At 47.4% G+C, this 14,358-nt stretch overlaps 1 long non-coding RNA gene across 1 annotated transcript; it reads left to right on the top strand.

Moving 5' to 3' along the window:
* Window positions 1–735: 735 nt before the first annotated feature.
* Window positions 736–14,090, top strand: LOC113936961. The gene is made up of 4 exons (XR_003524429.1): window positions 736–860; window positions 12,129–12,201; window positions 13,393–13,481; window positions 13,964–14,090. It is a non-coding gene; the product is annotated as an uncharacterized LOC113936961 (long non-coding RNA).
* Window positions 14,091–14,358: the final 268 nt, after the last annotated feature.

The following is a 14,358-nucleotide window of genomic DNA, read 5'->3' as shown; positions in this document are numbered from 1 at the left end:
TAGGTGGAGAAAGCAGCATTTTCAAATGCCAGGCAGAATGTGATTGGGGCAGAGTATGAAGAAGGGTGTGGTGAGAGGTTGGCTGGAGATAGAAGCAGGGGCCAGATTAGAAAGGGTCTGAATAGCATCCTAAGGAATTTAGATTTTTTTCCCCTAGGACAATGGTTAATCACTGAATTAATTTTAGAAGATGAGTAAGGCAAGCAGATTTTTGCCTTAGAGAGGTTGTCTTGGAAGCAGAGGGGAGAGTAGATTAGGAGTTGAATCTGGAGGGGGCAGGGAGGGTAAGGATGATGTAGTGAAGTGATCGGGAACAGGGAGTTATATTCTGAGAAAAACAGGAACGCTAAGTGGAGGATTCCAGAGGAGGCCATCAGCCAGTTCAGAGTCAGGCTGGGCGCCCCAGAGGTTAAAGGGGCAGGCATGTCATCTTCTGAGGTTAGGTGCTGCCTGTGGACTGTAGCTACATGCTGGGGCTGGCCTGGAAGGTTCTGTGCTTTCCAAACAGATCTGACACCTGGGAAACTGTGTGAATGAGGATGACCTCATGAGCTTCTTGGGATGTTTTAGGTCCTCTGGCTAGCGCACAGGTCCTTCTTGTCTTTTCTCCGTCTTCTTCCTTGGCTTCATCCTGCATCGGAAGCTTCTTGCCAGTGCTTTGACATCTCATCATCTCCATGGTGACAGAACAATGGTGTCCTAAACACATGACCTCACCATATGGTTATGCAGAAGAGTGTGCTGGAAGGGGAGCTGTGGGGGTTTGACGAGTCTGGTTGGGATAGGAAACCCTCTGGATCAGATGCCTCTGGAGCGGTTCCCCAGCCCTTGGGAGAGGATGTGCCAGCCCTGCAGTGGAGGTAACTTGGGCTAGCCTGCTGACAGTGGTCTCAGCCGCCTTAGCAATTTGGAATTGGGAACAACTTTCTGTAGATAATAATCAGAAGTTATAAAAGAGAATTGACTGACCTCAAATAAATGGGTTGTGGTGTTTTTGTACATAAATACTTCAAATAAATGAAAAGGCAGAAGACAAATTTGGGAAATTATTTGCAGTAAATATAATGTACACAGTTATTATCTTCAATATGCAAAGAGGTAAAAAGAGATTTAAAAAGTTATAATAACTAAGAAAAAAAAACCCTAGTAGAAAGTGTGACAAAGATAAAACCAGAAAATTGATAAAGGAAAGGATTCATTCATTCATTCATCCTTTCAATAAGTTTATTGAGCACTTACTATGTGGCAGGGGCTACTCTAGGCATTAGAAATACAGCAGTAAACAAAACAGGCAAAAATTCCTGTTCTCTGGCGTTCCAGTGCTTTCTATGATCTCTCTCTCTCTCTCTCTCTCTCTCCTATATCTTCTTGTATTTATTTTTTTACATTAATTCCAGATAAACTCTTTATTCATCTGGAATTATTTTCACATAAAACCCAGTGGAGCATTTCCTCTCCCCCTCTAATGCAAGCCACATTCCCTAAGGATTAATTAATGAACCCTGTCTCTCCTCAGTAGCTCCCTTTAATCATCGTGGCTCTGTGCCACCACCGACCCCATAGGGTTTCCGTGGTCGGGAAGGGTTGTGACAAAGATAACTCTAGGTCACTGTGTTGGTCGCTTCCTCCAGGAGATGGCCCTCACAGTCTTCTTTGCTCTCTTACCTGAATGAATCGTTAGAGACCTTGGGAGTCACAGAATGAAGAGAACTTACATTGCACAATTTCTAAAGCTGATTTCCAGCATTGCCATCATGTTTTGTGTCTGGTCATGTTCCTAAAGCTTACATGTTTTTCCCGTTTTGGGGACATGACATGGTCACACATGGGCGTGGTTGTTGGGGACCATTCTGCCAAGCGTATTCTAACACAGCCATCTCAGGGATGAGCAGTGCCCTTTAGAGCTGTCGTGCAAGCCCCGGTTTTTCCCTCCTGTCACCCATACGCTTCTTTTAAAAAAAGGATCTGGGAAAAAATTGGAATAAATTTAGTTTGCCCCCGGAAACATGGTATTTCTTCAAGTCTGCTTTTATGTCTCACAGTAAAGTTTTTAAAAATGTTTTTAATAGATCTTGCGTGTTTTCTCATTAAGATTATTTTTAGGTTTATTATAATTATTTCACTGCTCATTTAAATGGAGTATTTTTTTTTCACCACTGTATTTTTGATTATTATTCACTAGCTGATTTCTGGTATATAGGTAACTGATAGATTTGTGTATTTTTATTTTATTTTATTTATTTTTAAAAATATTTTATTTATTTATTTGGAAGAGAGAGAGAGAGAGAGAGAGAGAGAGCACAAGCAAGGGGAGGGGCAGAGGGAGAGGGAGAAGCAGGCTCCTCCTTGAGCAAGGAGTCCGATGAGGGGCTCTATCCCAGGACCCTGGGTCATGACCTGAGCTGAAGGCCGATGCTTAACCGACTAAGTCACCCAGGCGCCCCAGATTTGTGTATTTTTAACTTGTAATTGCTCACCTTACTAAACTGTTACTAGTTTTGGTAGTTTTTCTCTGGGATTTACTTATTTTTTTGGTAAAATATAGTATCTTCTGCCAGTAAGGGTAATTTGATCTCCTGGATTTAAAAAGAAATATATCTGTTTCATGTTATTGGCTAGAAATAGAAAATGTATAGTCATGATAGTGACAGAAGTCATACTTGCCTTGTTTCTAATTTTAGTGGACATGAGCCTGTTGTTTGACCATGAGTAGGATGTTGATTACAGCCTTGTAGACTGCTAAGGTTTTTTTTTCTTTCTTAATTCACAAAATGTATAAAAAAATATATCCTTAGCATCTCTTATGGCTTTTTTTTCCTGTGACATATTGATGTAGACGAGTGTATACTTCCAAATCCTAAATCATCATTACATTCCAGGGATAAATACAGTATTAGTCATATTGAGTTATTCTTTTAATATCTCCTGGATTTGATTTATTGTTTTTTTTTATTTGGGATTTTTGCATCTATATTCATAAGTAAGATTGATCTTTATATATGTGTGTGTACATGTATACATGTATACAGGATCACATATATAATGTTATATATGTATTTGTATATTATCTTGGCCAGGTTTCTCATTAAATTACGTTAGTCTTATAAAAGGATTTGGGACACTTTCCATCTTTTTCTCTGCTCTAGAATAATCTGAAGGAACTAATTCATAAAACTGTCTTAGCTCATAGCCTTTTGTAGACATAATTCCTTCACATTTTTTCTAATTTATTTCATGTTTAATGGTGTAACAGAGGATATTCTTCTTAAGTCAGTTTTGGTAACTTTTATCATCCTAGAAAATTGTCTATTTCATCAAGATGTTCATAGTAATAAACATAGCTGTTCCTCCTTAGCACTCTGGTCATGGGATGGACCTTAATTAAGTTTACCCTGATTTTCCTTGGAACAGCTGAGGCAAACTGGACATTTCAAAAGACAGTAACTGATTACCAAAGAGGATGGATGGGGAAAAACAGCACAGAGAATTCAAGAAGCCATGGTGACCACAGCACATTTTCCAAGTTCATGGCTTCTGAGCTCCAGCCTCTACCTTCTCGTCCTAAAAGGGCTGACAGTTTTTCAGACACTTTGCCTGAATTTTTTAGTTTCTAGTTCTCTATGGATTCCTAACGAGAAGATTCCATTTTAATACTAGAATTCCCTCCTAGACATCTTGACATTCTTGTGGCTGAAGCCGCGTGTGCCAGAAGCACTCTGATCCTCTCCTTGGCCCTCCTTCCTTCCTCCCTGTCTGGTCTTCAGTGTGAGGGCACCCCTCTCCCTATAGGTAAGAATAGCCCCTTACACCTCAGAAGGATTTGTCCCGGCCCAGACCTCATCCCGCCACTAGTCACTTAGCTACGTGAGGACCACCACAGCAGGAATGCTGCTTGCTTTCACAGCAAAGGAGAATGATAATATATTTGTAAAATCAAGTATTGTTTATCCTTAAGAAAACAAATCTTGACTAAGAACATTAAAAATGTTTCAATTCTTTGTAAAAGTTTATATACAAAAGAGGCAAGTGTTGCAAATTATGAGAGTAAACCAGTAGTGTTTGGAAGACAAACACTTCTCATTTATGGTCAACTCCTCCAAAATGGATCTTCATCATTTCTTATTTTTTTAAGATTTTATTTATTTATTTGACAGAGAGAGACACAGCGAGAGAGGGAACACAAGCAGGGGGAGTGGGAGAGGGAGAAGCAGGCTTCCCGCGGAGCAGGAAGCCCGATGTGGGGCTCGATCCCAGGACCCTGGGATCATGACCTGAGCCAAAGGCAGACATTTAATGACTGAGCCACCCAGGCGCCCAATTTTCATCATATAAATACCAGTTCATACCTCCTCAACTTGGAGAGATGGGAGATGGAGGTGTTCTAGAGCTAAATAGGCTGCAGAAGGATATCTGAATTGGAAGTTTTGCTCAGAAACCGGCTGGGGGAGAGGTGAGCTATGGGGCCAGTGATCTGACCTTCATGAGGGCATCTCCAGTTGCTGGGAACCCGCAGAAAACACAATTAAGGCCAAGTCCAGGCAGCTGAGTGGTGTTACTGTGCTCTCATAGTTGTCTCATTGTAGGGGTCTTTTCTTCCAGAAGGGGACCCTGGAGGTACCTCTTCCCCTATTTATTCATAAAATGCTGGCCATAAACATTTGAGGGATCCTGGAAGATGGTGAATAATTTCAAATAGTCCAGTAAACGTGTTCAGACCACATGCCACTGCTGAGAAGAGCTACCATGGCCAATGGGCTTGATCTCAAAATGAGGCTGGTCTTCTCATTCACATTAGGAACTCATTGTAGCGAGGACTTTGTCTTCACTTTTGACCCACTCTCCCTTAGACAGACATTTGTTCCTGTTTACTACTGTGGACAAAAGGCCTAACCAGCCTGAGTCTGGGCAGCGAGTTCAGTCCAGAGACCTGAAGTAAACCCGTCTCTAGAATGACTGTTCTTGTCCATTCTGAGAACCGCCCCACCTGTCCTCCAAGGGCGAGTTCAAGTTCTGGCCTCTCCAGAAAACTGCCTGTTGATCACCCCAGTCCAAAGGAGTCTCTTCTTTCCTTAACCTTCCAGCAGCATCGACTTTATGCAGAACTTCCAAATCGCACTCATGCGACAAATATACTTAGTAAATGTTGAGATGATGAGGAAAAGTTGAATCAAGGATTTCCACTTCTGAAGACAGCCTGGCTTTGAGAAAGAGATTGTAGGGCTCAGGAGCAGGTCTGGATCACAATGGGCTCTCTTCATTCTGCTGTTAGTTTTTTTCTCAAATGGCCTCAGACTATATTTAAGCTGATTTCCGGTGCCTGCCCAGGAAGCCCCATTCTGCAGTCTCAGGGGTTCCCCTGGGCACATCCAGGGTTTATGGAGGGTCTCTGGATGGGGCTAGGCAGTCGGGGCCTGTGTGTCCTGCCACTTATATCCAGCCTTGCAGTGTGGGGGGCAGAGTGCCATGGGGGATTGTCTTTGTGTTTGCTCAACTCAGGCAGTTCAGTGCAGACACACCTGGCTCTAGGGCTTGGTGCTTTATGACCAGAACAGCTCTGGGTGGAAGCTCAGCTCACTGCATCCTGTATGACTTTGGTCAGTTTCTTCCTTTCTTTGGGCCTCAGTGTGCCCATCTGAAAAATAGGGGTATTGGACTTCACAGTCTGAGGCTCTTTTCACTCTGAGAATCTGTGACACGTTGGGCTGGTTGGGTGAAGGAAAAAACCTTAGGTGTAATAGTTTGCTAGGACCGTCATCATAGTACCCGACACAGGGTGGTTTAAGCAACAGAAATGTATTTACTCATGATTCTGGGGGCCGGGAGTCCAAGGTGGCAGGGTTGGCATTATTCTGAGGCCATTGACCTCAGCTTGCAGGTGGCTCTTCTCTCCCTGTGTCCCCATGTGGTCTTTGCTCCGTGTGCCTGCATGCCTGTGTCCAGATTCCCTCTTTTATGAGGATGCCGGTCAGATTGGATTAGGGCTCACCCATATGACCTCATTTTCACTTAATGTCCCCTTTAAAGACCTCTCTCCACATACAGTCACATGGTTGGGTACTGTAGGTTAGCCCTTCAACAGGTGAATTCTGGGGGGAGGCAGTGGGCAGGGGGCAGGGGGAGGACACAGGGCACAGTTCAGCCAGTAACTCTAGGAAGGAGAGGACCGGTGTTAGGTAGTGAAAGCTCCTGTTTGAAGAAATGCTTTTATCCACTTCAAGAATTAGTAGCAAGTGGCAGCTCGCACTAGGCTTTGAAATGCCACATGGGGGTCCTTGGGACCTTCTTTAATGCATTGGTAGGTTGATCTGTAATAGACGTACTGATCTGTATGTGCAGCAAGAAGGTAGACTGATGGAGGGGTGAATCTGCCCCTCAGTCTGAGGCTGAAGATGCATCCAGGGCAGGATGGGGATGTAAGGATGAAAAAGTAAAATGAGGATGATTTGGAAGGCCCTAAATTGTGGGTGAAGGGGCTTAGCCTTCTCTAGTAACAGGCAGAGAGGTGAGTGAGTAAAAGTTGCTCAGGTATTTCCCTTTCTGGTGGAGGTGACTTTAAAGGCAGAGTCTGGGTAGGCACCCTGCCCAGGGACCTGAATCCCTTCCAGTGGAATTTCTAGGACCCTGGTGAGGGGTCAGGGGCTTCCATAACTCTCCCGAAGTCCCCTTGCCTTTGCAGTCTTCGCCCTAGGCCTGTCTGTAAAATGTGGCCTTTGAAGTAAGTTTTTATAGGATAGTACCCGTATGAGAGCCGGGACTGTAGAGATGGTCCAGTCCAAACATCTCATCTTAGTGGGAAACTGATGATCAGAGAAACAAACAGTTAGGTCTACATTAAGGTTGTGCATTTATTGTGAAGAAGGTCGGATGACAACTTGGGCTCCTGACCCCCGGTGTGTGGCATCTGCCTTGCCAGAGTGCAAGTGTCATGAGCAGGGGCAGTCCTGGCTAAGGCAGCATGTGTGGGATGCAGCAGGGTAGCTCTGCGCTCTCAGTTCACATGGTGCAATGTTCTGGTGCTGTGGAATGTGCAGCTCGAAGCAGCAAACTCAGAGTCGGCTCTGCAGAGCTCCTGTGTCCCAACGGCTCCCTGCACCTTCTCAGCAAGTGCAGCCGGAGTGACTTGGTCCCAGGTTTCTAGGTGAGCTGGTGGGAAACAAACCCCTTAGGGCAGATGGAGCTGCCTCCCAGGGCTAGTGACTTCTTAAGGTCCCCCGTCTGTCCTCAGGCCTTGTTCGTCCTGCTCAAGGATTAAGAGAGGCTCACTTCAACACCACTGGGGTCACGGGGCTGCCAACTGCAGGGGGCGGGGGCAGGTGTGTGGGGGGGATGAGGTGCACTCGGCCCAGCATTTTGCTTCTCCCAGAAGACCATAACCGACTGGGGCTGGATGCAGAAATGAGAGGCCCAGACAGAGCTGCCTGGAACCACCACGTGCTGCCCTCACCGGGCTGTGAAGCCGAGTGGGCCCATGACAGGCTGTGGGGCCTGGGTTCTGCCTTCAATGTAAATTAGTTCCACTGTCATGGGCAGGGGCTGATTTATGACCCAGTCTTTAAGCTCGTCAGACCCTGTTTAGGGCATTGAGAGAAGAGGCATCATCAGACCCAGGCAGGGGTTCAGCTCCAAGAACCATGGTCAGCACTTCTGGTAGCCATTGCTGAAATAAGTTTGTGTGGGGATGAGTGAGAGAGAAAGATATGGACTGGTTTACGTACTGATGGGAGAGACTGGGGAAGTTTTCCTGGGTGTCAGCTTCCCCAAATCTCAGAATTGATATTCCACTGAGGGGATATTAATAGGGACTGACTGAGGGCTAAAGCAGGTCAGAATTTAGGATTTCTGTCCTTGGATCTCCTCAGGTGTCTTTGGCAACAATGATGAAGTTCAGGGGGAGCAGAGACCCAAGTGCTAATTTTATGGGTTTTGTTCAGTGGCACACTTTCCCCGTCACAGGGTGGGTTGCTGTGTACAGGCAGGCTTGGACACACGTGTGCATCCCACTGAAGGCATCTGACAGCTGGAGCCTGTGTAGTTTGGAGGCAGGTGTGGGGCAGGGTCACTCTGAGCTGGCGGGTGAGAGGGTACAATGCTGGCAGGCTGACCCAGCTGGAGCCTTTCTTGGCAGTAAAGGGGCCTTAATGTGGCCGAAGTATGTGTGTTGTTGGGCTAAGAACCGAGTCAAAGGGATTGAAGATCCAAAATATTGTTTGACAGTTATCAGTTTTTTGGTTTGTTTGTTTCTTTTTTTTTTTTTGGTGTCTGTCTCCTTAATAATACAGCAACTGTTTCAAGTTTAATGGATTCTAAATAATTTTATGTTTTATTTATGTAGGAACCTGGAGGGCTAATTGAATCTCCCCACATCTTAAAACGTCCGAGCTGGAGTTCTCTCAGAGCTCGTCTGGTCCCATCCCCCCATTTGATGTATCAGAAATTGGGTCTTAGAAAGGGGTGCTGACTAGCTCAGGGTCATCTGGTGAGGCTGCAGGAGGGACTCACGTCTCCCACCTCTGGGAGGAGGAGAACTGGACTGTGGACCCTGGACCGTGTGAGAACTCTACATACAGCAGGTGTAGACCTGAGGTTGTCCTGTTGGCAAGCTGTGGTGGCTGATTTGGGAGTTTCATTGGCAGCAACCAGAGGTGGTGGATTCTCTGGGTAAAGTTACCCCAAACAGGTCACGTGGTGACCAGCCACGATTCGATCACAGTTTGTAATGTGCTGATATGCATGCACCATCCTCTCTTATCCTCCCTACCTCCCTTTGCTGTAAGAGCCCCATTTTATGGATGTGGAAACTCATGTTCATGAAAGTCAATCCTTAGGGGCTTCTGAACATCCCTGTTTCCTCTAGATTGCTCGTTTCCCCATTAGTTACCTCCTTACCTCTTCTGTCACCTACTACTGGGATCTTTGCCTCATTCTGTGCTCCTCCATTCCCTGCTAATTTCAGCTTAGTCCCCTTGAACCTTGCTGATGTGCAACAAGTGGAGGAAAACAATGCAGGGGCAGGGCATCTAGTTTCTCTCTTCTCTTGCTTCCCAATGAGACAGACAGTGATGAGCTTGGGCAAATCAGACCATCATCCATATTATCCCTTTGTCTCTCCACTGGCTTCTCTGAGGAATAAAAGCTTAAGCCTTTTCCCTACGCTGTTGGCTCTCATGCTACCCCATTTCTTTTCTGATAGTCCCCAGAATGTTTAAAAGAAATGTCTGCATTTTCTGCCTCCATTCCTTCATGCCTTGTAATCTAGTTCTTGCTCCCTCAACCCGAGCTTGAGGGTCACTGATGTTGCTTGTTTGCCAGACTCAGCAACATTGCCTAGTCCCCATGTTCCTTGCACCCTTCAGCCTTGCTGGCCACCATCATCCCTCCAGAAACTCCTTCCTTGGTATATCAGGAGAGGCTAGGCTGTGCTGTGGTTACAAATGATCTCGGTGGCTTAAAGCAAAGAGGTTGATTTCTCACTCTTGAGGAGCTCTGGTTCTGCTCCATGCCCTCCTCACTCTTGGACCCAGAGAGCAGCCTCTGCTAGAACATATGTGGTCACCATAGCAGAGGAAAGAGAGCTCCCTGGTGTATCACACCAGCTTTGAATGCCTGGCTGGAAGTGACGTATCACTTTCACTTACGACTCATTGGCCAAAAAAAGTCGTAAGTTTCTACTTCCTACAAAGCCTGACTCCCACCATGCTTCTGGAAGTGGAGGCAGGACTCTTTGATGAACAGCACTCATGACTGCCCTACTTCATTGCTACCCTGACTCTTCCTACTTCTCTGGATGCCCTTTCTTTTCCTCCTTTCCTGGCTCCTTGGCCTTGTCTCAACTCTAAACTCTTCAATGCAGCGTTCTCTGATATTCTCTAGTATGCCCTCTAGATTTTTTTCCTTCTTCATCTACTCCAGTCCTTTTACTACAGCTTTCTTTGCAGACATCCCCAAAATATGTTTTCCACTCTGACCTCTTTCCTGACTTCTGGTCTAAACTTCAGACATGGTCCAAACCAGACTCTTTATCCTTCCCATCCAAGGTCAGCTCCTTGCACCTGTTTTCCTGCTTCAGAGATGCTGGAGGCCCAGACTAGTCTGTCTCCTTGCAGCTGCCTTCCCGCTGACCCTCTTCCGCCAGGAGCAGACTCCATGATTTTACCCTTAGGACTCACAGCTGTGCTCCTGGTGCTCCTGGCGCTCAGAGTTCTAAGTCCCCAATTCTGTGCCCTGCCAAGCAAAAAACTTGGATAGTAATAAATAGAGCCATTTAGCTCTAACAGGCTGAGCCCTAGTTGAGGGTGAGGCCTGGGAGGAAGAGTGGATCCAAGGAGCTCTTGGCACATCTGGGGCTCGGTAATGCGCTCTTTCCCCTCTTCACGAAGGCCTGATTCAGTGACGCCTGAGCAGCTGGGGAGCATTGCCTCAAATGCCTCCTGCAGCCCCGATGCCCTGGCAGCCCCCATGTCAGCCTGCCTGTCTGATCGGCCATGCGGAGCCTGGCCAGATGGCCGCTGGGCCCTGGCTGTGTGGGAGGTGAGAACTCCATGTCCCGGGCCTGGCTCGCCCTTGCCTTGTGGGCGCCAACTTTTGATTGGGAGATCCCAGGAGCTTGGATCTGGAATCTGAAGTTTCTGGGCCTGGGGTGAAGGAAAGGAGAGGCCCCCTGATTATTGGTGAGTCTCATAATTCAGTTCTTCATGGTTGTCAGCCCTCCTGCCAGTGGGACAGGGGCAGTGGTGAGGTGGGATGGCTTCCTCTGGGGACGGGGAGAACAGCTTGTTGTGCTGTGTGGTGGCTGGGTCCTGGGTCTGCTGGCCAAGGGGTGGGAGAAGGGCCACTGGGGGCAGAAAGCCTGTCTGCCTTGAATCTGCAGGGGAAGTACCCGGGGCTCTAAGTGAGGGGCCTGTGTTCAGCCCGACCTGGTGAGGGGGTGTACTGCGTCGCTGGCCATAGGGGGAACTTGTTCTGTCTGGTTGGAACAGTTTGCTTCTCTCCAGTCTCCTCTCTGCTGACTTCTCCCCCTGCTCACTCTGTGCCTGTGCCAGGGGCCCCTGCTGCTGCGCCTCACGGGTGTCATGCATGTTTTGCCTCAAGGCCTTTGCCCTGGCGGTTCCCTTTGCCTGGAACACTGATCTCTCTGTTCACATGGCTAACTCTTCACTTTCTTCGAGTGTTCGCTCAAATCTTACCTTTTCAAGGAGGCATACCCCGACCCCTTTTTAATTCTGCAAACGCCCCCCATCCATAGCACTCCCACCCTATTCTTACCCTGCTCTTTTTTTTTTTTTCTTTTTCCATACCACCGTTAGCTCGCAACATACAACATAAGTTCTACGACATTTATTCGGCTTATTTTTGAATATCTTTCTCTCTTTGCTGGAATGGAAGCCCTCTGGGGACAGGGATCTTTGTTCTGTTCACTACTAGAAGAGTGTCTGCTGCATAGTAGCTACTCAGAAAATAAATGAATCTGTCAAAAGAAGATAGGGATGGTAGCTGACCCCACCTCACAAGGGTTCTGGAGCGTCCACTGTGTACTCTCCGGAAGTAGGATTTCCAGTGTTTTTCAAGTTCACTCTCAAACGAAGACTTACCACCAAGGGGGTGAAGTTAGAGAGACCCTGAAGTCACACCAGAGAGGAGGTCCCCCTGGAATAAATGTGTGGCACAGGCTGAACTGGGTGAGGCAGCAGCTCAGGTGGTGAGGTCCGCCATATTGGGCATCTGGATCTGGAGCCACTGGTGGCTTGTTAATAATGGCAGTTAACGCACTGAAGTGTACAGTAGCTTTTCTGGGTAGAAGGGCAGGGATGGAGTTACAGCTCCGTGCTGGGAGGTGGTATGGCTGTAGTGAATCCCAGCTGTGCTGTAGCCTCTAGCCCATGGGAGCGTCTGGGCAAATGAATGACACATGTTTAAAGACTGAAAGAAGGTCGAAACATATCATGCCCCTCCCCTGGGTCCTGCCTCTTGGTAGGTTGCTCCGGGTTCAAAGTGCAGACTGGGAGAGCCATGGGGCTTGGTGGGCATCAGCTAGCAAGTCCCCAGATTGCTTGCTTGTAGATAGCAGCTACTTAAGACTCAGCCTTTTCTGCTGCATCCTGCATCTTTGACCTTCCTTCTTACCCCCCTAGCCTGTTGTGCCGAAAGTCTTTGTTTCTCAACCGCCTGTTATCCAAGGCCCTGCCTTCTACACAGGTGTTGAATGTAAGTAATCCGACCAGACTGTGAGTGTGGGCTGGTGCTAAGCATCGCTATTTGCTGTCAAACGCAATCCCCGTTATCCTGGAAGAGGAGGCCCTGCAGCTGAAAGTTGACCTAATCTTTATAGTCAGGAGGGAGTTTGCAGTGATTAAAGAGCCATTTCCTGCTGACATGTTGATACAAGCAGCTTCCAAGTTGTAGAGGAAAGGAGCCGACAGGCAGGACCCCGGGAGAGTGGCTGGTCTTGGCTCGGGCAGTGTCCGGGGTGGGGGGCACTTGCTCATGCGATCTCATGAGGCCATCTCAGCACTCCCCTTTGCAGTGTGTGCACCTTTGGGGGATTGTTCCCTGTCACAGTCAAGGTTGCAGGGGCAGGCTTAAGTTTGAGTAGAGACAGCTGCCGTGTGTGAGTTGTTACTTTCCAGCTCTTTGAAGGACTGGAGGACCCAGCAGGAGAGCAGGTTTCCTTCTCCACATGGGCTTATCCCAGGACAAGGACTTACGTATTCATGGGGCCTTCTTATGGAAAGGTGAAGAGGGTCCATGGGAGGCCAGACCTTAGATGAAAGCAAAGAGCTTGGGGAGAAAAATGGGAGTGTGTATCAGGACACTTTCAGATGCAGGTTTAAAAAATCCAACCCGAAATATCTAGTAAAGTCGGGGATTTATTATTGGCTTTAGGTCTTCCAGTAGAGGTGTGGCTCAAATGGCATCATCGGGGCTTTGCTCACTCAAGTTTTTGGCTGTGCTTCTCCCTCCTGCGCTCGCCCTGCCACTGGCTTTGTTCTGTAGACAGCTCTGTCTTCGGGAGGGGGAAGATGACTGCTGACAGCCTCAGACGCCCCTACTCCTGGCTTGGCACCAAAATCAGATCAAAGGAGCTTCATGTCCCCTCTTATGTAGAGAAGGCCTAAGACTGGTGCCATGTGGGCATGTGACCATGTGGATCCCCACTGCGAGTGGGCTGAGCCAGGAGGACGTGGTGGTGAGGACCATGACCACCCATGGTCCCATGACCACATGGGTCAGAGCACCCACAATGGCAGCCACACAATCCTCCACTTCCTCTGCCACTCCTCTCTTGGGCTCATCTTTCCTTCCATTTACCATTCCCCACGGCCAAGGGTTACTCATGGTAGGTTAGAATGAGGAGGTAAAAATTTTTAAGAATAACTGTGAATTTTTGCATTTCAGATCAGTTGTACGTGTAGGAAAACTGCTGAGAAATCGCTCCAATTCAGTCACTGCTGGGTGACTCCTGTTTTCCTCCTTTTCAAACAGGGGTGTGTATGGCAGTTGCCTTGTACCCATCCCACCGTTGTATGTTGGGTGTGTAGGGGACAGATAGTGTCACTTTTGTTCACAGGCCTTTAGATCAAGGCTGTGTCACACCTATGGGGCATCAGTGGTATCTGGATCTGATTTAGATGGAGAGACCCCCGGATATCAAGCTGGAGACCTTGCTGGAGAGCATGAGGACATTTTGAACATTGGAGGGATGTGAATTGGGCAGAGTGGTTGTGGCTGTGCTTGAGTGTGTTTTTGACTGATCCGCATGACAGTATTGCATATCCCACATGTTCTGTTTGTAATGTGGCCTGACAGCCCACCATTAAGAGGTAGAATCTTTGTCCCCCACTCTTGGAACCTGGGTGTGCCTTTGTGACTGCTCCAAAGGGTTGAGTGTGGGGCCATAGTGATATGGACATTCAAAGCTATCATACAAGTTGATAAAGCCAGCTACCATTCGTCCTTCCTCTGTTAGGAGGCTTGCGGGGAGCTCAGGAAGCTCATGGGGAGAGGCTGCATGTAGGTGCTTTGCTCATCAGCACCTACCGCATCCGTCACCAGACATCTGAGTGAGGAAGTTTTGGTCTCCAGCTCCAGGTCCCATCTGCCCACAACTACATGAGAGATTCTCAGAGAGAACCACCTCATCAAGGCTGCCAGCCTCCAAAATTGAAAGAGATGATGATGATGATAAATGATCATTGTTTCATGTCATGAAGTTTGGAGTTTTATTCTACATAACAATAAAACATGAGAAGGGTTGATATGGAGATTTGAGGGGGAATTTCAACTGTCCACAATCTTGAGATGAACTTGGGCCGTGACTACCTAAGCAGCGGAACTACTTTTTTAAAAATTTTTTTATTGTTA

This window comes from Zalophus californianus, chromosome 8, assembly GCF_009762305.2.
Source record: "Zalophus californianus isolate mZalCal1 chromosome 8, mZalCal1.pri.v2, whole genome shotgun sequence".
Lineage (NCBI taxonomy): Eukaryota > Metazoa > Chordata > Mammalia > Carnivora > Otariidae > Zalophus > Zalophus californianus.
This window is presented reverse-complemented; position numbering and strand designations above follow the sequence as displayed.